General features: G+C 33.2%; 1 long non-coding RNA gene across 1 annotated transcript in view; it reads left to right on the forward strand.

Annotated features, from left to right (window-relative positions):
* The window catches only part of LOC127553320 (uncharacterized), a 99,405-nt gene extending 94,669 nt beyond the window's left edge, over window positions 1-4,736 (forward strand). Inside the window, exon 3 of the long non-coding RNA XR_007951724.1 lies at window positions 4,666-4,736. This is a non-coding gene — a long non-coding RNA (uncharacterized LOC127553320). The remainder of the gene's footprint in view (window positions 1-4,665) is intronic.
* The last annotated feature ends 21,446 nt before the right edge of the window (window positions 4,737-26,182 follow it).

Below are 26,182 nucleotides of genomic sequence, written 5' to 3' on the forward strand. Positions count from 1 at the left end.
TTTCAAGTCTGTATTCTCTTATCCACTGTAAAAAGTAAAATGTAATTAAAAATTGAAAATACTTGATAGAAGGCTAGGTTTTAGTTAATGAGAGTAATGAGTTCTCCTGAAGTGGTTGCATGGTTTGAATTTGCATGGCATAGTTCTGTTGGTCTGGAACCAATGACTGTGTTTTACATATTTATAACTTTGAACAGTGTGAATTTGAAACCATGTGACCATTTCACAGGATTCATTATTTGCACCAGTTGAGATCTAGCTGTATGCACAGATATGTGTTGGTCAATGCATCATCTCCCTGATGTCATGGTCTAAAATGAAGGACAAACAATGACAATATATTACATCTATATGTGAATTTGAAACCATGTGACCATTTCACAGGATTCATTATTTGCACCAGTTGAGATCTAGCTGTATGCACAGATATGTATTGGTCAATGCATCATCTCCCTGATGTCATGGTCTAAAATGAAGGACAAACAATGACAATATATTACATCTATAGAATCATAAAGTATCAGAATAATGGTAGCATATACTGTCTTTTTAGAAACTTGAGGAGTTAGGGTTTAAGAATCTTATACTTAGCAATCATGTTTCTTGCCTCTCTAATGGTATGCTGGAAAGATACCTGGATTTGGATTAAAAATGATCAGTATTTAGTTGAAAAAGCAATTTATCTGTAGCCTAAGGACCTTGATTCAAATCCTGCACTGGATATTTTCCATTTCATTAAACACTTATTAAGCACCTATTGCATGTCAGGCATTGTACTAAGTGCTGGGGATACAATGAATAAGATAGTTCCTACCCTTAAGGAACTTACTATCTAAAGGAGGATTTTCTTGTGGTGGTGTTTGTTTGCTTGTTTTTTTTTTTTTTTTTTCTCATTGTTTTTTCCTTTTTGATCTGATTTTTCTGTGCAATATGACAAATATGGAAATATGTTTAAATGAATTACATATATTTAACCTATATCAGATTGCTTGCTGTCTTGGGGAGGAGGGAGAGGTAAGGAAGGGAGGGAGAACAATTTGGAACACAAAGTTTTACTAAAATAATTTTTGAAAACTATCTTTTCATTATTTCATTATTTGGAAAAATAAAATACAATTGGAAAAAATCTAAAGAAGAAGCATACATAATGTTCATATGTACATATATACATAAAAGGAGTGAGGAAAGCAGAAAAATAGCTGGTGCAGAGGTATTTTACACTTGAAACCAGGCAGAACAATAGATGGGTAATGGAATGAACTACCTTCTATTAAGAAAGCCATTGATAGTTATTTGGTACTCTTCCCTTCAGTCCTCTAATCAAAAGGGAGAAGAAACTGAGGGAAATAGTATCAATCAAGGAAGGAAATCTTGTTCCTGGAATTGAAACCAAACAAAGCTGCAGAGTTGGGAAGTCATTTAATTCTCCTTCATCTCATTTTTCTCATCTAAAAGGAAGGGATTAGACCATCTTGCTTCTGAAGTCCTTTTAAGCTCTAATGTGATGATCCTATTATATTTAGAACTTGTGTGACCTTAGTCAGATCCCTTCATTTTCCAAGTCCTCAGTCACTTCCCATGATGAATAAAATGTTGGAACTAGGGAATTCTTATATTTCATCTCTCTCTAAAGTCAAACATAAGATCCTGTGTTTTTGACCCACAAAAATAACTATTGCCGACAAGCTCACTGAGACCCTTAAATTTGAAAACCATTCTTCTGTTTACCCAAATCAATTCCTAGGAGAAATAGTCCAAGGACTCTTCCCATAATTATATGTATATCATTCACATTGCCCAACTTGACAAGTTATGCTTTGTTTGTCAAAGCTGGGTTGGCATTTTTTCTCCAAATTTCAGTACTCAGAATTGACAGCTAAATGCTGACAATATAATGATATAAAGCAGAGTGTTTCTCAATTTCCTTAACTCCAAAGTTTGATTTTTTTTCCTAAATTTTTTAAAGGGCATAGTTTCAGGAATGTTTTGATTTTTGCTTCTATTCTCTTCCTTTGTGCACTTTTGCAGGTCACTGTAATTTCTTATATTCAAGGGTTCATGAGGGAAAGGAAGAGAAATGCTATTCCCCCTTAGGTTGCTGCTGCCTTAGGACTAGTCTGGTCAAGTAGTGTTAAGGAAGGATAAACAAAACAAAACCAAAGCAAAAGAAAACAAACTCCTTAACTTCTTGTTATCTAAGATTTTTGTTTATGTTACTCCCATCTTTCTTTTCCTTGCTTCAAGGTCTCCTATGCACCTTCTCTTAGGCTGGTCTTTGAGATTTAGCTATACTAAAATATATCTATTTTGAGAAGTGACGCTATGAAAAATTCTCCTAGCATTACTAAGCCTGCAGTACAAATGAGATAACTGAAGCACATGGATAAATTGAATGACTTGTACAACGTCAACCATGACTCAAGTGGGTGGAACTGGAATTTATATAACTCTCTCTTCCTCTAGGAAGGTTAAAAATGGAGGCAGGCTTTCCTGAATTCCACAGTATTGCCCTGGCTTTTGACTTCTGACCCTAATTGGTGTGTCACTGAAATATTGCTCTTCTAGGGCATAAGTCAGCCTCAAAGAACCGTTCACAAGATATCAGTCAGGGATATTTTTTCTGTTCTCTGTAATGCTTGACACTAGTCTTATTAAAATAATTTCCCTCTAATTTTGTTTTTGTGTGCATTGTAGAACAAAGCATTTTTTTTTCTAGAATTGAATACATACCTAGTGAATAGTATCATACTTTGTAGTTATTGTCATTTTTTTTTTTTTTTTTGGTAAATGATCAACTTTCCTTGTCACTTTGGAGGATGACAACTTGTATTTTGGAGCCAAGGTCTTCCCAGCTTAGATTTATGGAGACTTAGTCTTTAAGCACTACTGGTAAAGAGATCAAACTCTTTGTATAGAGTATGCTTAGAGAGTACGTGTGTTATCATTTGAATTACTGTCTTCTCTAAATGTGTTTGGGTGTGAAAATACTTGGAAAATCTTCATTTAAGAAAGTCTTAGTCAGTTTTCCACTTATAAAAACTACTGTTCTTTCTCTCTGTCTCCTCCCCACTATTCTCCAAATTTTTTCTCCCTCCCTCTTTTCTTCCCTCTCCCTCTCCTCCTTTTCTCCAATGCAGGTACATATTTCTTACCTGGGACTCATTGACAGGTTAAGTAACTTAGATAGTTGTCTCATAGACAGGATATATCAGTACTTGAACCCAGGGTGTCCTTCCTCTGTGGCTATTCTGAAATTTCTGGAGAGAAAGGCATGTCTGATTGAAAAAAATTTAAACACATTTTTACTCAAAGTTCCAATCCTTTTTTCCCTGATTCTGTTTTCTTATGCTGAATATATCAGTGATTTTTAAAACATTAGATCTCTTTTCTTTCACATTTTCTTTCTCTTTGTAGCTAAGGATATACTCCTTATGGAGTCTTCAATGGAAAGGTCATTATTTTAGGATGCTCTTTTGCTAGGTGCTAAATCATATTTAATAAGTTCTAGTGTTAGTATCATAGATCTAGTACCTTAGAGGCCATCTAATGTAACTCCATCATTTTATAGATAAGGAAACTGAAGCTAGAGTGGTTAGATGAAAACAAGTATTCTAGAGGCAAATTTGAACCCACATTCTCTGATTGAAAGAGTCAAATTTCTTTCTCCTACCCTATAATATAGATTTCCCTCCCTACAAAGTAGGTATCATTTACTAATAATTTCAGTCCAATAACCTGTCTTGTTTTCTCCTTACCATTATAATCAACATCTTATATTTGCTAGGCCAGTAAGTAAAAAATAGTTCCTATTTTCCAGAAATTTTATAGACGTCTATCAGTGCTGAAAAGTGTTTTGCTCTTTCTGTATTATTAAAATACATTTGCATTATGTGTCAAAGTAACAAGAATCTTAGTATAATAATAGACTCTGGTGTAATTATGTTAGGCCTTCCGGCCTGTCTGGGGGGAAATTTAGGATCTGAAGCTGAAAATTGCATTCAGACTATAGTATCAGAATTTTCAAGCACAGACTTGAATGAGCTAATAGTAGGAGGAGGGGTAAGCTATGTTCTCAAAACTATATCTTTTAAATTTTTCAGTACACTTTGGGGAGTAGCATTCCACTTAATGAGGTTCCCATCGAGAAACAGTACTATTAGCATGCAAGGAACCTATCAAGAGAAACATAAATTATATCATTATCTTTTACATCATCATTTAATTTTCTTTTCTTGTGCTTTGGACAAGTACCAATTGGATTGACCTAAGTTGAAATGATCCTGAAGTCATTTCCTGACTTTCAAATGGAGCTAAATTTAACCATTCCCTAATAAATTTGAAACTAAAAGACAGCTATACAATTTACTGTGAGTAGAACTTTTTCAGTTTTTTTTTCAAGGATTCTCTTTATGTGGAATTTAGAAATTAACATGAAATGTTAATCATATTATTATTTTTCTGAATTTGGGCAATAACAGTTGTCTTCTGTTGTTTCCCTTTTGTGAGAAAATTGGGTCTGAATAACAGTATTATATACTTAAATGAGGGTGTCTTGTGAGCAAATCTAGAAATTTCTTTCTGCTTATTTTAGACATTTCTTTAAAAACTTTTGAACAGATATTGACAACTTGTAATTTAATACATTATTTCTACATTCTCTTTCAGTTTGATCAATAAGCTTAAGCCTGGAATCATTAAAAAGATCAATCGTTTATCTACACCAATAGCAGGTTTGGTAAGTAAACTGTCTTCAGGCTTAACTTTCTTCGTATCTGAAATGCATGTTTGTTAGAGGAAGGCTCTTTCATCTGAATCTATTAATAAAAATAAGGCTTTATGGATATATCTCAGGAATTTTTATCTTATTTTTTCTTGAATACTTTTTTTTTTTTATCTTTTCCTCCCTTTTCTGGAAGTTCTTCCTTTTCTCTTGGTTTCTCTTTTCTATTGGTTTCATCCCACCTTTAATTTTTTTTTTTCTTTATTGTTACTGTTTGCGTGGGATCTAAGATTTCATCAGAAGGGGAAACTCCCTGGCAGGGAAACTTTCCAATGCAGAAACTGTCTGCATACAGACTCACTTTAACTTATCTCAGAGAGTGGCTTTGGGCCTTGAAAAATAGTATGATTTGTTCATCTGTATTAGAGATGTAGGACTTGAACTCATGTCTTCTGGATTCCCAACTGACCAAGTTATGCTACTTTACTACCTTTATCTTTTCATACTTTTATTTTTTAACACATTTTATCTGAAGGAACATTTGTAGTGTTGGTTTGCAGTGTTGCTGGCAGTCTGGGCACCATTGGCTATATAGTATATGTTGCTTAATTCCTATAAAATAACGCTTTTCTTTTAACAACCCTGTTATAACTGGTAGAACATGTAATTTTCTTATGATTTTACAGATGAAGAAACTGAGGTTCACTGAGTTTAAATGACTTGACTATGGTGTTAGTATTAGTACTATAGAAGACATACAAAGATAATCCTAAAGTGGCAGAGTATACTATAGGTACTGGTCCTTCCTTCCTTCCTTATTTTCCTTCCTTCCTTCCTTATTTTCCTTCCTTCCTTCCTTCCTTCCTTCCTTCCTTCCTTCCTTCCTTCCTTCCCCATTCTTCCTTCCTTCCTTTTCCATTCTATCTTCCTTCCTTCCTTCCTTTTCCTTCTTTCATTCCTTTTCCATTCTTCCTTCCTTTTCCATCCTTCCTTCTTTCATTTTCCTTCCTTTCTTCCTTCCTTTTCCATCCTTCCTTTTCCATCCTTCCATCCTTCCTTCCTTCCTTCCTTCCTTTTCCATCCTTCTTTCCTTTTCCTTCCTTCCTTCCTTTTCCATCCTTCCTTCCTTTCTTTTCCATTCTTCCTTCCTTCCTTTTCCATCCTTCCTTCCATCCATCCTTCTTCCATCTTTCTTTCTCTTCCTTCCTTCCTTCCCTTCCTCCTCCCTCCTTCCTCCCCCCCCCCTCTGTCTCTGTCTCTGTCTCTGTCTCTGTCTCTGTTTCTATCTCTTTTTTTTTTTCAAGGAATGTCCTTTATAGGGAATTGGTTTTAATGTTTGTTTAGAAGGATCTGTTGTCCAAAGACAGGATACATACAAAAAAATCTTCCCAAAACTAAAATAAAACACCACACAAACAATAATAACTAGGCAGAAAGTGTTAATATGACAGAAAAGTTAAAATTTAGTTTATTAAATTATTAATGTCCAAGCTAATAAAATGGATACAAATATAAATTTTTTATGTCATCTTTTGAAAAATCCAAGCAATGTGTGATAAAATTCAAGCATTTTATGCTCTACTGTCAAAGCACTTACAGATGCTAAGAGTAGGCTCATTTATAGGTAAAAGTGCCAGTGTTACTGAAGCTCACAGGTGGTCTGGAAATCTCATTTTAATATTGTGGTCAGGATATAGTTTGGCTCAGGGTGCCTGTTACTGGGGAAAACTTTGCTTAATACAGCAATAATGGAGATGACAGCCTTGGGATTCTACATGTCTCCTTGAGGAGTTATTAAAACTCTGGCTTCTATTCTGGCTTTGGCTCTCATGATGCTGCTAACTTAATAATCTTTGCTAAAAAGAACCTAGAAATAAATGCTACATATTAAATACAGTACCATTTCTTTTAATCTGGATACTGAGCTGTTTCATAGATACTAGTTTCCTTTATTTGCACCCAAATGGTAGGTTATTTGGATCCAATTAAAGTCAAACATTGTGATGGTTTAAATATGACAGAACCCAAGTGAGTTAGTTGTCTGTAGTTACTATGTTTTTAAGGTTACTATGCAGAATAATATTAACTTGATTAGCTAGGCTTAAATAATTTGAGGTTTGGATTAGAGAATTTTTCTTACTGTGAAGGATGACAACCTAAATTTTATTTAGACTCACTCAAATATGTGAATCACTTTTCATAACTGAATTAATTTCCTGTATTTTGAATTATGGCATGATGTTAGTAATTTCATGCTTGAATTGCATGTATTTTGATAAAATTAATCACTGATTCCAAACTTGGTTTATCTCTTCAAAGTGTAGACCATTAGGTCCCCATTAGGGGAAACAATCCTACAGATTTTAGGACAACTGAAAGTTTGGGTAGTTTATTATTTTTGGCAACTAGAGGTTTAAGTTATAATTTTATCATTCTCTGATTAGACAGAAGCATCATTGGGAAATATTTGGATTATAAAAATAAGATAGTGTTTATATTTGGAACTATGTAGTGAAAAGATTATCCAAATCTTGATTTCTATCTAGAAACAATCTAGAGCAAATGTTTTCCTACATATTTTAATTTACTAACAAAGAATGTTCTTTAGAATTCATAATATGGAACATTTTAAACAAGACAGGATGAGAGACAAGGATATATGTAAAGATGTCATGAAAGGAAGTCAATTTTTTAAAAGCTCAGCTTTTAAAACATAATTCAAATGCTTTATGAAAGCTTCCATGGTTTATCCTCATTCACCCATGGTATATTCTAAATGTGGTCTCACTAGAGCATCATGCTTCTTAATGTACCAATTTTGGCTTCTCTGTCACATTTTTCAATCATATTGGGTTTGTAGCCAATTAAAAGCTCCATTTTTTCATATTAACTACTGCTTTGCTCTCTTATCCCCCATCTTCGTATATGTAACATTGATTTTTTGGAATCCAAATATGAGCCTTTACATTTATGTTTGTTATGTTTTCTCTTATAATATTGATCCAACATTTCAGCCTTTGTTTCTCTCTTTTTTTTTTTTTTTTTTTTTTGGATCCTAACTTAATCAGTGTGTTGGTTCTTCCTCCTACCATTGTGTCTCCTGAAAATTTTATTTGAGAAAGAAAAGTTTAGTTAAGAAATGGTGCTGAACTGGTGTTGTAAAAGAACAGGTACCACAAGCCCATACCTCTTCTTTAATAAACATCATAAAAGCAAGGATTTGAGGGTTTCATTGTTATCTCTACTTCCCTTTCACCTCTTCTTTTCTTTTTCCTTTCTATTGAGATGTTTCAGTTGTGTCTGAATCTTTGTGACCTTGTCAGGGGTTTTCTTGGTAAAAATATTGAAATGGTTTACTATTTCCTTCTTTAGCTCATATTTCAGATGAGGAACTGAGGCAAAGAGTTGATGTGCTGATGGTCACACAGCTAATTAGTATCTGAGGCTGGATTTGAACTCAAGTATTCCTGATTCCAGATCTGGAACTCTATCCACTATACTACTTAGCTTTTTTTTTTTTTTTGATTAAACATGTGCAATTCTTCTAAACGTATTTCTATAGTTGTTATGCTGCACAAGAAAAAATCAGACCAAAAGGAAAAAAAAAACCCACAAGAAAGACAAACCAACACTACAGCAAAAAGGTAAAAATACTGTGTTTAGATTCACATTCAATCTCCATGATTCTTTGGCTACAGATGGTACTTTCCATCCCAAATCTATTGGAATTGCCTTGAATTATCTCATTGTTGAAAAGAGTCAAGTCCGTTACAGCTGATCTTCATAGTTGTTACTGTGTACAATTTTTTTTTTTTTTCCTCACTTCACTTAGCATCAGATAAGGCTTTTCTGGAATCCTAGCTGTCTCTCTCTCTCTTTTTTTTTTAGGCTTCCCTTTTGTATTTACTCATTTTCTTTATCCTCTTTATATCCTTTTTTCCTTTTCTATTTTTATGGCTTTTTAAATCTCTTTACTCCTTCAAGACTCACCTTTGCTATTTATTTTAACCTTGCTTATTCTACATTTATCAAGGTGGATAAGGAATTTGAATCGTTACTTAAAGGAATGGCTTTGAAGAAAGAGTTTTGAGATTAGGGAGAACAATTCTAGAGAAAGCTAGAACTTTCTTGTATTTGTGTAAGAGAAGAGAGGAAGATAATATACAATGAAGAGAGTTACCATCATGATTTACTGGTGAGTATTCTCACAGAAATGATTCAGAGCTGACATCCTTTTGGCCCATGTACCACTACATAGGAGTTTCCCTTGGCTATAATCTTTAATTTGCTTTTTATAGCTTTTTTTTTTTTTAAAGAAAAGGACATTTTAAAAATTATCTTTTGACACTTTCAGAGGAGTTATATGAAAGTCTCATTCAAAATACTTTGGCATCTACTCCATGGTAGGACCTACCACTTAAGTGTATCAGAAGAGAGAAAATTTAGGTGAGACAGTCTTTTCTTTCATGGGACATTATATTAGGAGGCTATGACAAGAGACAAATTACTATAATCTAAAGTGATGTATAACATATAATAATGATGATAATGATAATGATAATAATGATAGCTAACATTTTTATAGTGCTTACTATGGACCAGATACTACACTAACACTTTATGATTATTATCTCATTTGATCCTTACAACAACATTGGGAAGTAGGTGCTATTTTCTTCCCTATCTTACAGTTCTGAAAACTAAATCAGACAGAAGTAAATGGCTTTTCCTGGGTCACATAGCTAATAAGTAAGTATTTGAGCATGGATTTGAATTCAATTCATCCTGACTTTAGGCACTGAACTCTATCCGCTATGCTGTGTAGCTGCCTTGTAAAAATGAAGGGTTTTTTTTTTTTTTTTTTTTTTTTTTTTTTTTTTTTTGAGCTCAGGGAGGAAATTTGCATTACAGAGGTCTTGCAGTGAGGAAGACCTGAATTCATATCCAGTCTTAGATATTTATAGGCAGATTGACTCTGGGAAAGTCACCTAAAATGAGATAATACTTGTAAAAGTAATTTGTAAACTTTAAAGTACTGTATAAATGCCAGCTCTTCCTTTTTTAACTTTTCCTTCATCCTCTTCCTGCTTTTTCTTTCTTCTTCTTCCTTTCTGCTCTTTCTTCTTTCTCTTGTTCCTCTCTCTTCTTCTTTCTTATTCTATAGATCCTGAAGAGTTTTTAACTATGGTTTATAGCTATTTCCCCCCCATTAGAATGTGAGCTTCTTGAGGGCGGGAACTCTGTTTTTACTTTTATTTTATCTTTAATGCTTAGCACAGTAACTGGCACATAGTAAATGCTTAATAAATGCTTTTTGGTTGATAGACTGAAAAGGGATATGGTTAGGTATATGTAAAAAGAAAGGTGAATCTGGAATAGCTTCATGAAAGGCTATTGCAATGGACCAGACCAAATGTGTGGTAATGATAGCTTTTACTGGGATAGAGCTAATGGGAATACAAAGGAACATTTATAAAAGTTCCTCTGCTAGAGATAGTAGGTTATGATAACTGATAATATATTAAAGGGGAGAGAAAAAAGAATCAAATATAAAACCATGATTTTGATTGTGGTATCCTGGGTGAGTGGTAGTTTCAATAATGCAGAAATATTGAAAGAAGAAGAAAGAGTAAGTTTTAATGGAGAGATAATATGTTTGGTTTGGGCATATTGAGTTTGAGGTTCTGCTGAAATATCTAGGTGATGATGTGCTCTAAGCAGTTGGAGATATACATCTTGAGTATAGAGAGGTTATGTGTAGCAATATGGATATGAAAACTATTTGCATGGAGAAGGATGAAGCTGTGGAAGTAAATGTAATTGTGAAGGGAAAAATATATCTAACTTGAAGAGGAGGGAGCTGAAAATACAATTTTTTCAGATCACCTATCTTAAGGGATTGTGTTGATGGCTTACATTAAGAGAAATAAAAAGGAGAACCAGAGAGGCAGGAGAACTAAGAATGTAGTGTTTTGTAAGGGAAGGAATGAGATAGTAAACTGAGGAAGGACAATGCTACAGAAAGGTCAAGGATTATAAATCCTCTCAACCCCAAATGCCATTGAATTTGGAGATAACAAGGTCAGTGATAACTGAGAGATCTATGGAGTGATGGGAATGTAAATCAAATTATAGATTCACACGATCATAGCTCTAAAGCTGGAAAAGATTATTTAGGTCATTTATTTCAAGGCCTATCAATGTACATTAACTTCCCTAATGTCCTTCAGATGATAAAGGTAGTTTTCTCCAAATGGTTGAAAAGAATAGGGATGATAAGAAAGTAGAGGCAAACTGTTTCCATGCTTTTTCTAGTGATAACAATAGCCTAGGAGCATAACTGGGGACACTGAATTGTGGATACCTACATTTGGGGAGAGTAAAAGATCTAGATGGCTCAAAATTTGCAGGCTGCTGCTATCTCACCCATTGAGTTTTAACTCAAGTGAAAACAATAAAAATTTACGTATTAAAAAAAATCTATTAGCCTGAAAAGGGTGGGGATGGGGGGGACTACAGTCATGCTTCTGGGATTATTAGTTTCCATGGGAAGCTATAAAATAGATTTGTTTTTATGTAGCAAATTTCCTCAGTTTGAAAGAATGGAAACTTGTTCATCTACCTTGAAATTATTTTGGGTAGAAATGAATTTTGATTTGACTATCCATTATGGTGCTTTTATGTTCGAATAGAAACTTAATAAGAATAATAAGGTGAATGTAATGGAGTAGGAATAGTTCTTCCTTTCTGTAATTTACTTAGTAATGCCTCTACAATTTATATGCTTTCTTTACAAAATTAAATAAAACAGTGGCTCTGAGTTTAATGTGCGAAAGAGAAGTCCAGCAACTCTTTTTAACCTTTTGCTAGGACCAATAGTTTTGGAGATCTCTGAGGGATACTAGGATGGGCTAGTTAATAGGAAGTAATAAGAGTAACAATTTTACAAATTCTTGGTTTCTGAAGACTGACTGAAGAAAAAATCTATTCTTTGCCACAAGCTATCTGTGGGAAAAAATAAGTTGGCAAATTTATATAGTGGATTGAAGTTAAGTTTTCCTTTTCTTCTTTTTAAAACTTAATATTTATCATTTCTTCAATTATATATAACATTAATAATAATGTTAAAAAATTGAGCTCCAAACACTATCTCTCTTCTTCCTCCCTGGTCTAAGCAAGTTGATATAAGTTATATATGTCAAGCTTCCTTTTCCATTTCAAAGAGATTATTTTTGTTTTCCTTTCTTTTATCCTATTTTAACCTATTTGCCATGCAATTTAGCCTATACTTATGCAATCAATGAGCATCTACTTTGTTTCTACCTCTTTGCTATCACAGAAAGTGCTACTATCAATATTTTGGAAAACATGCGGTTTTTGTCATTGACCTTTTTCCATTTATGCCTACTAATGGAAACTCTGGGTAACATGGTATAGACATTTTAGTCATTTTACTTGCATAGTTCAGAATGGTTTCCAGATCATTGGACCAATTCACCAAGCCATCAAAAATTTATTAGTGTTTCATCTTTTTACCATCCCTTCATATTGGCTAGTCTATCTTCTGCCATTTTTGCCAATTTTTTTTCTGGGTCAAAGGGGAAACCTTTGAGTTGCTTTGACTTGCATTTCTCTTATTAGTGATTTGAGTTTTATTAGAGATTTCTTATTTATGGTTATAAATTCATATATTTTTAAAGAAATCTGTCCATAATCTTGGACAGATTATTTATTGGAAAGTGCTTTTAGTTTGCCATAAGGTGTGATCAGTGGTAGGACAAAGGAAGAAAAGATATGAAGGAGAGGATCATTTAGAACTGAATTAGTTGGAGAGGCAAGAGATTTGGCACAGAAGGCCTTAGTAGGCTTTTATAATAATGTAAGAGCGTGAGGAGGTCCTGCGTTAGGGGGTTGAAAGGGAGAGAGGGGTTGAAAGGGAGAGACGAATGCAAGATATTGTAGAGACTGACTTGACAAGACCCAGCAACTGACTGAATATAAGGAATGAGGAGAAACTTAGACTCATGCATGACTGAGATTATGAAGTTGGGTTTCTGGAAGAATGGTTGTATCCCCAAAAGAAAAAGATAGAAAAAAGTGGGTTTTGCAGGAGAAAGTTCTATTGTTTGTTTGTTTTTTCCATTAAGTTTTATTTTATTTTCATTTCCAGATTCTTTCTTTCCTCTACTCTCCCCACAAGAAGGCAAGAAATACAAAAACCATTACAAATATGAAGTCATGCAAAACATAATTCCACATTAGTAATTTTCCTCCCCTTCCTAAAAAAAGCAAGAAAAACAAAGAGGAAAAAAATTGTGCTTCAGGCTATACTCTGAGTCTATCAATTCTCTTATACCTAGAAGTGGACAGCATTTTTCATCTTGAGTTCTTTGGAACTTCCATGGGTCATTGTGTTGATCAGAGTTAATGTTTTTCATAGTTGATTATCTTTACAATATTGCTCTTTGTTCTTCTGGTTCTGTTTACTTCATTTTGCCTAAGTTTGTATGTTTTCCTAATTTAAAAAAAAATTATCCCCTTCATCATTTCTTATAACACAATAGTGTTCTATAACATGCATAAATCATAACTTGTTCAGCCATTTTCCAATTGATGGGCATGTCCTCAGTTTCCAATTTTTTGCTGCTTCAAAAAGACCTATTATAAATATTTATGAATCTTTTTTCCTTTTTTTTTTTTTTTGAATCGCTTTAGGATATAGACTACTAACAGTATTTCTATATCAAAGGAAAAGTTGTATTTTGGATATGTTGGGTTTGAGAACTCTATAGTATAGAAGGATGAACTCTAAAAGTAAAACAAACAAACCACAAAATAACCTAAAAAAAATCTATTTTTAATTAGCCTAAAGACCCTAAATGACCCTAAATCTTCTGGATTTATTTGATTGTTCTTTTAAGCTTGAAATCTCTTAGAGTGTGGGCAGTGATATTTCTTTTAAGATAATAGTTCAAACTTTGCTTTTAAAAGCTCATCCCATGTTTGTAATTCTATTTTGGAACCTACCTGTTCTAATCTTAACATCAACAAATGACTCATGAGGTAATAGATCTAGAATTTGAAAGAACCTAAAACATATACTTGTCCAGCTCACTTGTTTTGGAATTTATCTGTTTTAATCTTAACATCAACAAATGACTCATAAGGTCATAGATCTAGAATTTGAAAGAACCTAAAACACAATCTTGTCCCTTATTTTGGAACTTACCTGTTCAAATATTAACATCAACAAATGATTCATAAGATCATAGCTCTAGAACTGGAAAGAACCTAAAAGACCATCTTGTCCAACATACTCATTTTACAGATGATATCTGAAGAGGATAAGTAATTTGTACAAAAGCACATAGAGTTGGGCTTTGAACCCATTTGTGACCATGAGGTAGTACTCTTCCACATTTACTAATTAATTTTAATTAAGCAAACATTATTTAGTGTCTTCAATGTGTCAGGGTCTCTGCTAAGAATAATAAAAAAAATTAAACAAGTTTCTTCCTTCATGGAGCTTACATTTTCTTGGGGGAGGGATAACATGTCCACATATAAAAGTAAATAAAAAGTACATACAGAATACTTGGTTGAATAATAATTTTAACTTTATCCATTGGATTATATTATCACAAGATATGTTTTTTTTTTTTGTATTACATAGGATGGGTATAGTGTTTGTTCATACATTTACTGTATAAGGAGTTAATCTCTATTTAGGATTACTATCATAGATGTGGAATGTGGGAGGTGAGGCTGGGAAAGTATCTCCCCATTCAGGTATGTTGTAGAATTCAGAAAATGTGAAAAGATGCCAACTAACTTAAGCTGTTTAAAAGTATCGGTTTTCTTTATCTGAACATTATTACTACTTAAAGAATTAACAAAATGCCATTATCCCATCTACTTCTGCTAAGTTATTGTTTTTTAAGGTTATTCCTGTGGTTAACACTCCTATTGCTACACTGTCTTCTACCCTGGTCTCCTACCCACTCTCCACCCATATACTGATAAAAATTCATGAATAGATATCAGAGTATTTAATATGTGCCAGGCCCTGTGTTGACATTTGGTTCATGTACCTTTCTTGGCAACAGAAAATTAAAAAAAAAGAAAAAAGAAAAAAAAAACCCAGAAAGTTAAAACAAAAAATTAAATCTACTATTCACATTTAAAAGATAGTATCCCCGAGTACTATTGTATATTTATGCCATCTTTTGGGAGGAGTGGCATAGTAATTGGAATATTACCTAGAGAAGTTGGAAACTTGACTGTGTTGTCAATCCTCCCCCCAACATTTCCAAGTGGTAACATGCTTCCTCTATCTTCTTTGTTCAGCTCTGGCATAGTGTAAGAAATACAGGTGTAAATACCTGCTTTCCTTCTTGGGAGTATATATCTATGCAGAACTATTGCAGCATTTAGACCAAGTTTTTCAGTGAGTAATTGAATATCTATTAGTTGGTGGTATCAAACTAACTAGAAATGAATCCTTGTGGCTTACTGACTTAGAAAATCACAAATCAATGTTTTCTATATCGTATTGTATTTTTGTCTATTTGTTAAACATTTTCCAATTACATTTTCATGGTTCTGGCTATATTCAGGAATTCTGAGGACCTTGAGTTTGATTCCTCTGTTCTTAGCTATACTTCCATGATGAGTAAACAAATGTGTGCTATATTCCTTTGAAAGAAGGCTCCTTAGATCAAATATTGGATGTTTGTTCCAGAGAAAACTTCATCTCTTTTGGTTGTTGTTAGTGGCAAAAATGCATACTTATAGTTTGCCTGATTATTGGAATAAGCCTGATTCTAGTACTGATACTGATAGCTTTAAGGTATGGGCTATCTTTGGTGTTAACCTATAATTTTGTCAATATAGAGCAATTCCCTTCCCCTATGCTCCCTGGATTTTGTTATTGTTCAATCATGTCCAACTCTTTATGACCTTATTTAGAGTTTTCTTGGTAAAGATGCTGGAAAGGTTTGCCATTTCCTTTTCCAGCTCATTTTATAGATGAGGAAACTGAGGCAAACATAGTTAAGTGACTTGTGCAGGATTACACAAAAGTTAGCAAATATCTGAGTCTGGATTTGAATTCTTCTTCCTGATTCTAGACCTAGAGCTCTATCCACTGTACTACCTAGCTGTTCAGTGCATCCTGGCTATTTGCTAGCAAGTATAATTTTAGAGAATTGCCTAAAACATTGAAAAGTTACAGTTTTCCCAAGATCACTATAGCTTAAATGTATCTAAAACTCAGAACTTCTGCTACATTATATACTGCCTCTCATTACTCATCATTTTATAGATTTACTTGTTACTGAATGGATCCTTAAAATAGTTTATTTGGGACTTAGTTGCACCTATCCCCTTTTATATTATCCATCCATGTCTCATAGATGTGTAGAATTCGAGTTGATTTAGTCTAATTATATTTGAAACAGAAATCCCAGAATATTGCTCATCTCTACTATGATGGAAGACCTCCAGATGTGGAGAACTCACTGCTTCAGGAAACAATACATTCTACTTTGGGGTAACCCTTAGAAATATATATTTTTAAAAAGATACTAAGCTCCAATCTTGCTTCAATGCAACTTCCTTAAACTAATTTCCCAGTGGCATGGTTTTGAACCACTTGTGCTTTATTGTTCCTGTCTTCGACCTTCTGGAATTTATAAACATCTCTGATTTTTGTTCAGAGATTTGTTAAATCAATTTTGCTGCTGTGGATTCTCAAAACTAATTTGATGATCTTGAAAGAAATCATCAGAAAAGGAATATAGTTATCATGCCTTTTCCCTTCAACAGATTTAAAAATATTTTTTATTTAAGCCTAGCCAATTGCTTGATTTTTTCAGTTTCTTATCTTAATTTTTAGTAATAGTCTGAGAAGGCACAGAGGTAGATTTTTTAGTATATAATATTCATATTTTATTTCAAATAGAATTGGACTATATGACTTTGTTTCCTTCCATTTCCAAGATGTTAACATTATTTACTTAGACTTATAACATTTTAAACTGACTATATGAGTACAGAATGTACTTTAATTTAAGAATTTCTCATTGTGGTACACAGGATGGCAAAAAGGCTTGGGAAATTTTTTTAAGTCATAATTTATGGCTTGATTAATGGCACTGATATTTTGACACTGACAGTCCTTGTACTCTTTTAGTTAGTTGTTTGGATTGCCATATCTATAGGTCTTGTGCCTAGCTGTTTCAGTAGTTTATATCTAGAAAGATTATGTCTTTCTCTTCTCTCAATTCTTTAGGTTGCCATATCCATAGCGCTTGTGCCACAGGGTTTTTCCCTGATTTGATATTTTTTAGATTATTTTCTTCCTTGACTGTCTACTTCTTCTTGGGTTGTGGATACAAAATAAGCATATATTCCATTCCCTCTTAACCTAGTGTGACTGCATCCAGCAAGAGCAGCTGTCTCCCTTGTCATTCCCCGACTTAAATTTTATTTTTTTCTGGTGTCAAAATACTTACAGATGTCAAAATACTTAGTTATTGTGATAATTAAAAAAAAATGTAAAAAGAATCCATAAAAGACAACCTGAATACAATATAGGCAGAATTGAGCATCCTTCATTTCTATGTCTTTTTAATTGTTTTTAATTCATAGAACCATAGATCTAAAGCTTGAAGGAATCTTAGTGAAGTTTCCATCTTCATTTTATAGAGGAAAAACTGAAGCCTAGTGAGGCTGTATGACTTGACCTAAGTTTATACAGTGATTAAGGTGGCAGAGCTGTGATTAAATTAAGATCTTGTGAATTCAAGGTTAGTGCTCTTTCCATTGTACAATATTTTGACCTAATTTTTGTTGTTAAATAGTAGTTTATTTTGATTTTTAGCTTCTTTGCTCAATTTTCTAGTTTATCTGTTATTATGTTAAGATAATGTTAAGATAGTGGTCACTTTATCATTACATTTGAATATGTTTTATAAAGTTAGGAGGCTAAGAAAGAAAATAGCAAAAATGAGCTGGAGAGAAATTTAGGGTTAGTAATTATACCTTTAAATGTGAAGGAGATGTTTATGAAATTGGCAAACAGAACTTAAGGGTTCTTCCCCTTTCTTCATCCATCCTTCTTGTAGGGTAAGTTTCACAAGTACTTACCCTTTTTCAACAGAACAAAAGTAACAGAACGTCTTTGGATTCCAGAAATAACTTTGATTCAAACTGGAGACCTAAACTTTGTTTACTTCTGCCAATCTTAAATGGAATCTCTAGGGGGTAGAAGTATGCCAGTAGTCATATATAATGCTAGTACTTTAGCTTCTCATGCTTACATTGGAAGAATGTGTATTGAAACACAAAGGAATGAATTGATAGTTGATCCATTTAAATTACATGTGTACATCCTTCAAAAGAGTAGAATTTAACTGATTCTCACTTTACTAATCTGCTACCCTTATTATTTTCACAGAAGTCAGGTGAGACTAAAGGACTAGGTTGTTTTTAAATAAGGATGTACAATTTAAGAGTTTTTTTCATTACTAAAATGTTCATTAATTTGAAAAAGGAATTATAGCACTCAATTATTATTTTTTTAATGTTTTATTTTATTTTATTTAATAATAACTTTATATTGACAGAATCTATGCCAGGGTAATTTTTTTACAACATTATCCTTGCACTCATTTCTGTTCCGATTTTTCCCCTCCCTCCCTCCACCCCCTCCCCTAGATGGCAAGCAGTTTTATATATGTTAGATATGTTACAGTATATCCTAGATACAATATATGTTTGCAGAACTGAACAGTTCTCTTGTTGCACAGGGAGAATTGGATTCAGAAGGTAAAAATAACCCGGAAAGAAAAACAAAAATGCACATTCGTTTCCCAGTGTTTTTTCTTTGGGTGTAGCTGTACTTTCATTTATCAATTGAAACTGAGTTAGGTCTCTTTGTCAAAGAAATCCACTTCCATCAGAATATATTCTCATACAATATCGTTGTTGAAGTGTATAATGATCTCCTGGTTCTGCTCATTTCACTTAGCATCAGTTCATGTAAGTCTCGCCAGTCCTCTCTGTATTCATCCTGCTGGTCATTTTTTACAGAACAATAATATTCCATAACATTCATATACCACAATTTACCCAACCATTCTCCAATCGATGGGCATCCATTCAATTTCCAGTTTCTAGCCACTACAAACAGGGCTGCTACAAACATTTTGGCACATACAGGTCCCTTTCCCTTCTTTAGTATTTTTTTGGGATATAAGCCCAATAGAAACACTGCTGGATCAAAGGGTATGCACAATTTGATAACTTTTTGGGCATAATTCCAGATATAGCACTCAATTATTAATCTTAATTAAAGTCTGGTTTCCTTTAAGTGTATCTTGAAATATCATTTGTTTTTAAACTTTGTATATTTTATCTTTTTGATGAGAAGTTCTGTGTATGATCACCTGAATTAAAATTGTATCTCCTTTGGAACAGCTTGGTGTGGTGGAATGACTGGTAAAATTTCCTGTCACAGGACTCCTGAGTTCAAAATTTAGCTCCATTATTTAAAATATGCATAATCTTAGGCAAGTCTCTGGATGTGTCTGGACCTCTGTTTCTTCATTTGTAAAAAGAAAGAATTTTCCCTAGATAACTTCTAAAAAACCTTCTTTATATTTATGTATATCTTTTTGTATATCTATGACCTAATAACCTTATTCTAAAATGAGAGTTTTTAACTTAGGAGTCCATAAATTTGGATAGGAAAAATTATATCTTTTATTTTAATATAATAATGCCTTGAATTTTTTGCATGACCTCTCTACTTTTTGCATATAATATAATTGGTTTCTTTTATAATCTTATTTTTGGGGGCAGCTAAGTAATGAAATAGATAGAGTAATGTGCCTGGAGTCATAAGACCAGAATTCAAATCTGGTCTCCGACACTTGCTTGCTGTATGACCTTGAGTAAGACTCCTGAACTCTAAAATGGGGATAATAATAGATTCTACCTTTCGAGGTTGTTGGGAGGATCAAGTTCCTAGCACAGTGTCTAGCGCATGGTAGGCAATAAATGCTTATTATCTTATTCTTTACTCTTATTTCCCTTATGTATTTAAAATGATTAATTTGAGAGGAATCTATAGGCTTTTCCAGCCTGCTAACGGAGTCCTTAATTAAAATAGTAAAGATCTCTGCTGTAGAAGAGTAAATGGAATAGGATTATTACCAACTACTACACTCTGTTCTTAAATTAGAGAAATCATGATCCAACTGACACACTACACATATTTGAGACACCAAATGGATATTTGAAGGCATCTAGAATATTCATGGAACAATGAGGTGGTAGAGTGGATAGGGTATCAGCCACGGAATCAGAAAGACTTGGATTCAAATCCAGATTCAGATACTTAGTAGCTATGTGATCCTGAGCAAGTCACTTAACCCTGTTTTTCTCAGTTCCCTCATCTGTAAAATGAATGGAAAAGAAAATGGCAAATTGCTCCAGTCATTTTGCCAAGAAAATCCTTGAAAGTTGTTACAAAGAGTTGGATAAGATTGAAACCAAGATTTTTCCACTTGTTGGTATTTTTCTAAAGAATTGTAGTTCCAAGGACAACTAAAACTTGATGTGATCTATTGTATTTTTTTTTATTTTTTCATCTGTTAAAGAGGCAATTTATGCAACCTCTCTATTTTCTGCATACAGTTCCCTCATAAGTGGGATAATTCCTTGTTTCCTGAAGATTCTGTCAGCTAAACTTAAGCTCTGGAAAGATTTCCTGGTCTTTCTCTTGCCTAGCAATGGATGTATGTCTGTTGTCCAAGGACAAAATAGGTTTGATAAGAAGATCCTTCAGATTGGTTAGGAGAATGGTAATTATTGCAATTTACAGGGATTCTTATAAAAATATAGAAGGATTATAATTGGTGTCAATGATGTCACTAATGAAATTCCAGGTTTTTTAAATATTGAAGTGTAAATTATGTTGTTCTATGGTAGTTATAAGATCACTTATTTGGAGGTGAGAGGGACCTCCAAGGTCATGTAATCCAAACTTTTCATTTTATAGATGAGGAAACTAAGGTTCAGAAAGAGTTAAGTGGGGATAACCATAACATAGAAATATAAGATTTGTAAAAATCTTTATGGAAATATAACAGATGTACAAGATAGATCCTATTGTTATCTCATTTTACAGATGAGAAAACTGAGGTTGAAAGAGGTTGAATGATAGTCACGCAGTTAAGGAGCAGAGTGAAATTTAAACTTATGTCTTTCAGACTACATTGTCTCTCCGCTGAGACATCATGACTCTCAAAAAGATCATCCTTTATTGAGAATACAACCAGGTTACAATAGTGAAAGCAATGAATCTTAACCACTCAAAATGATAGTTTTAATCAGTCTTTCAGTCTTTACTCTCCCTTTCCCACTCTGCCCTGCCCAAACCTTCCAGAAAAAATAAGTGTCAGAAAATGTACACAAAGACTACTTGATTTATTAGCTTAAAATTACTTTCATAGTGCTGGTAATGATTGAGCACTACTATTCAGAAAATAAGACTTGCATTTTATTCTCAGCCCTCATCTCTTACTCATGGCATTGGTACAAGCTTAGGAGTTTCTCTTAAAAGTTTGAAAACTCCCTACTCCCTCACTCCCCCCTTTTAAAATCTGGGATGAGCATTTATATGCCAAGTTTCAGCCTCAAGGGGATTTTTTTTTTTTGAAGTGCTAACATTACTCTAACTGTATTATTCCTAAAGCAACACTATAATTAACTACAGTTAGAGTTCTTAAAACTGGCTTAAGTGCCCTTGTAGGGTTGCATTATACCTTATAGTATTAATTCAGAAACATGAAAATTATTGGAAAGATTTTAGAGCACATTTCTATTCTATGGAAACTGGGAAGAATAAACATCCCTAAGAAAGAATTCTATGGTAATGAAATGGAAAGATGACTTGATTTATAGTTGGGATTTGAGTTCAAGTTCTGTCTTATTAACTGATTTAGTTAATCACTGTGCTCTTCAGTTTCCTCATCTGTTAAAAGAAGAAGTTGGGGAGCAGCTAGGTGGTACAGTATATAGAGCATCATCCCTGAAATCAGGAGAACCTGGGTTCAAATCTGGCCTCAGGCACTTAACACTTCCTAGCTGTGTGACCCTAGGCAAGTCACTTAACCTCAATTGCCTCAGCAAATATGTGTGTGTGTGTGTGTGTGTATAAAGAATTGGAACTATTTCTTCAAAACTATTAAATTGTGCATATCCTTTGGATGATATTACTACTAAATTTATATCCCAAAGGGAAAAAAAAAGAGGAAAAGGACCTATCTGTAAGGAAATATTTATAACAGCTGTTTTTTGCTTTTGCAAAGAGAAAGAAATTAGGAGGATACTCATTAATTAGGGAGTGATTGAACAGATTATGCTATATGAATATGATGAAAATATTATTATGCTGTAAGAAATAATGAAGGGAATGATTTAAAAAATACCCTATAAAGTTTTGTGTGAACTGATTCAGAGTGAAGTGAGCAGAACCAGAACAATTTAGATAATATCAATAATATTGTGAGTTCAGTCAACTCTGAAAGATTCAGATACTTTGGGCAACCCTGTAATCAACCATAATTCTGAAGGACTTGTGGTAAAACATGCCATCCCTTCAGCTACAGAATTCGTGAGCTCAGAGTGCATATTTTGTTTAATGTTGTTGTTCTCCTCCTTCTTCTCCTTTCCCCTCCCTCTTTCTCTTTCTTCCCTTTTTAGGTGTATGCGAGGATTTATTTTATATGATTCTACATATTTGTAGTAGGCTTGCCTCCTCAATAAATGGGAGAAGAGAACTTAAAAAAAAAAAAAAAAAAAAAAAAAAAAGGAACTGAACTAGACATGATCTCCAAGGCATTTTCCAGCTCCTACAAGCAAGTACCATAGTCATCTTAAATATGATGCTCTCCAAGCCCAGACAAACTACATCTTAGAGTATTAAAAGGATTTGAGAATTTGATTATGGAACTACTGTCAGTGACCTTTGAGAAATAAGAGAATAGAAGAGGTGACAGAAAACTGTAGTAGACAATTATCTCTATTTTCATAAGGAAAATTATTAAGCAGATGACTTAGAAGTATGACAAATAGAAAAAAAAAGTAAATATTAGACATTAGAAACATAAGCAAAACTTCAGAAAAGAAAGAAGTGACTCCTAGAAGCTAGTTTTGTTGTGTCAGATCAATTGTTTCTTTCTTTGATAGGGTTATTAGACTGGTAACTAAGAAATTGCCATAGACATAGTGTATCTTGCTTGTAACAAAGGCATTTGATAGTCTTTCAAGTTATCCTTAGTAACAAAATGTAGAATGCTAGGGATATAAAGGAATAGGAAAAAAAAAAAAAACAAACCTTAGCTTTCAAGAGACATACAAGTTTATGCATTATATACACATAGATAAAAGGTAACTTTAGACAGTATGGCAAAAATAATTGAGGAATGGGAGGAAGAACAGACTGGAAAAAGACTTCTGAATTTTTTTTTTATCTGAGTGTTAAAGGAATATAGAGATTCTAAGAGTTGTGACTGGGTTAAATAAATTGTACTTAGGGATTTAAAAAATTTAAGCATTGATTTTAAGAGAAAGTTGAGGGGAGTGGAAGAATGTTAAAAAAGAGATATGAAGGGCTCTCTGCTTTCACCATCTTATATCTAATGTGTCTTTCAAAAGTTAAATTACATTTGCCATATTTTTTTCTAATAAGATCGTAAAAATTTGGAAGGGATAGATAGAATGACAATCATGATTCAGTCCATAATTTTGATGGCTTGAACCAAAAAAAGATTTTTAAAAAACCACAGAGAAGAACATATAAACTTGGGTTTCATTTTAAAAATCACTTCCATGATTACAGATTGAAGGAAGGTCCAACTTGGTAGCACTTGATCCATCAACCTAGTATGAGTGAATAACCTAGTATGAGCAATGTGGATGTTAAAAGACTAATAAATTTAGACTAGATTAATAGAATTATAATTTTTGTTCCAAGGGGAAATTTCTCTCTTCCCTGATTAAAAGATGTTTACAATACTATGTTCTACTTTGTATCTCGAGTTTTAAAAGAGAAATTAATAAGTGAGCAAATTCAGAATAGGAATAATCAGAATATTAAGAGATTTAGAAACCATATCATGTAAAGAATGGCTTAAAAGACCCCCACAACAACAACAATAACAAACTAAAAATATAACCTGCAGAAGAGAAGACTTAGTCTTCAGATGCTTGAAAGATATTGTATAGAAGACAAAGTAGACATATCTGAAGCCAGTAGGATTTGGCCTCAATGGAAAAAAGTACTTCCTAAAAAGAACTGTCAGCATTGGAATCATCTGCCTTTCAAAATGGTGAACTCTTGTTCCTGGAAGTATTCAAGATAGCATGGATAAAATGTCAGGAGGTCAGGCTGAATGACCTCAAGGACTTCTTTTTTCCTCTAGAGAATATCTTTGTGTTTTAGTTTTTAAGTAAGGTGCTGTTTATGGTTCATCATGAAATCACAATATGTAAACTTTCTCTTATTGAAAGTACGTCAAAGACAGAAATACACACAAATCTGAATCTGTACACAACACACACACACAGGAAATTTGTTTTGCTTTACAATGTATGTAACAAGGAAATTTTTTCTTTTTTTTTTTTTAATGGGGTGGAGGTAAGAGGGAGAGAAAATAGACTTCTGCAATTCAATCAAACAGCTAGAAATATGGCAGGATATATAGATAGATATAGAATGTTGCATGTACTTTGAAGTAAAGACATTATATTGTTAATATTACTTAAATATTTGGCTTTATTATAAAAGACCTCATGAAGTGTGGATAATTTGCAAGTTTATAATAAAAAGTAATATATATATATAATATATTTTTTAAAATAAAGAGTATTCCAAAGAGTTAAAACAAAATATATCAATAAAACTTTTTTTAATTAAAAAATTCTTTAGAACATGTCAGTTTAGGAGGTATGAGAAGTTTTAAAGAATAAAATTCTGAATCCACAAACACTTCTGTTTACATAAAGGGGGACTTGTCTGAAGGTGTTACCATGAAGAAATAATCCATAAATACAGAAGAAAGACCCAAAGGCAGTAGGGAAGATTGAATATGAAAGTGTAGTATGATACTATAAGAATAGTATTGTTGAACATAAATACATGCTAAATATAAATATAAGCTTTGGTTGGTGAGGAAAGCTAAAGCTTTTTTTTTAGGAAACTGATAAAGATAGGATCAAAAGAAGAGTTTATACTATTTCTTGAGATGAATGGAGAAGTGATAATGAGTGACTAGGTACAGTTTATCAACTTTTTTGCTCCTGTTTTCTCTGCCAAAGTGAATGATCTTTGATGTGGGAAGTACAGAATAATAATGGCAATTAGGGAGTTCATATCTAAGATAAGGAGACAGTAAGAAAGCACCCAGCTGCCTTTATTTAATTCAAATCAATAAGCCCAGATGAAGTAAATAGCAAGGAAAGAACTGAAAAGAACTTCAACAATGGTAGAGAATGGGAGAGGTACTAAAGAATTAGAGAAGGAGCACAAATATTCAGATTCAGAAACATTGATCGCTGAGGTTGACTTCAATCTTTGGCACAATTTTCAAATTATATTTAAGTTATTTAGGAAGAGGAAGCTGAGACCATAAATGCTCAGCATAGAATTATCAAAAATTATTTTTCTTTTGGACAGGGTGATCAAACTTTTAGATGAGGGAATACTATAGATATTTACCTAGATGGGATCCAACTTTGATACAATCTCACATACTATTTGTGTGGAGTTAGCTGAAGTGAAAATTAGTTTCATGACTAAATTCCAAGATTATTCATTAATGGTTCAGTGTTAGTTGAAGTGAGAATTAGTTTCATGACTGAATTCCATGGTTCATTGTCAGCCTGGAAGGAGCTCATCAGATGATGTGAAACTAAACAAGTTGGGTGATTTAACTAGGATACTAAAGACCTTGACAAGTAGAACAATGAGCAAAATAGAGTAAGATGAAATTTTATGGGGATAATTATAAGATTTTAAAAATCAACTTCTCGAATATCTCAAATTCCTTGACATCATCTCTCATTCTAACCTCATTTTCTCTAGTCTCTAATAGAGGTTATCCTTCTTGCCATGTCCAACTGCTCTCTCTCTATTTATACTTTGTGTATTTGGCAAATATTCTCAGTCAACACTTTCTCTCTTGAATCTTCGACTTCTCCATATCTACCAATTCTTTCCATATTGTCTTCAAACAGGATCAAGTCTTTCATACTTAAAAAAAAAAAAACTTCACTAGATCCTACCATTATTACAAGCCATTGGCCAATTCTCTCTCCTTTCTGTCTCAGTCAACTCTTTAAAAAAGTTATGTATACCCACTGTCACTTTCTCTTCTCTCACTCAGTCTTTAG

The sequence above is a fragment of the Antechinus flavipes genome, chromosome 3, assembly GCF_016432865.1.
Source record: "Antechinus flavipes isolate AdamAnt ecotype Samford, QLD, Australia chromosome 3, AdamAnt_v2, whole genome shotgun sequence".
Classification (NCBI taxonomy): Eukaryota; Metazoa; Chordata; class Mammalia; order Dasyuromorphia; family Dasyuridae; genus Antechinus; species Antechinus flavipes.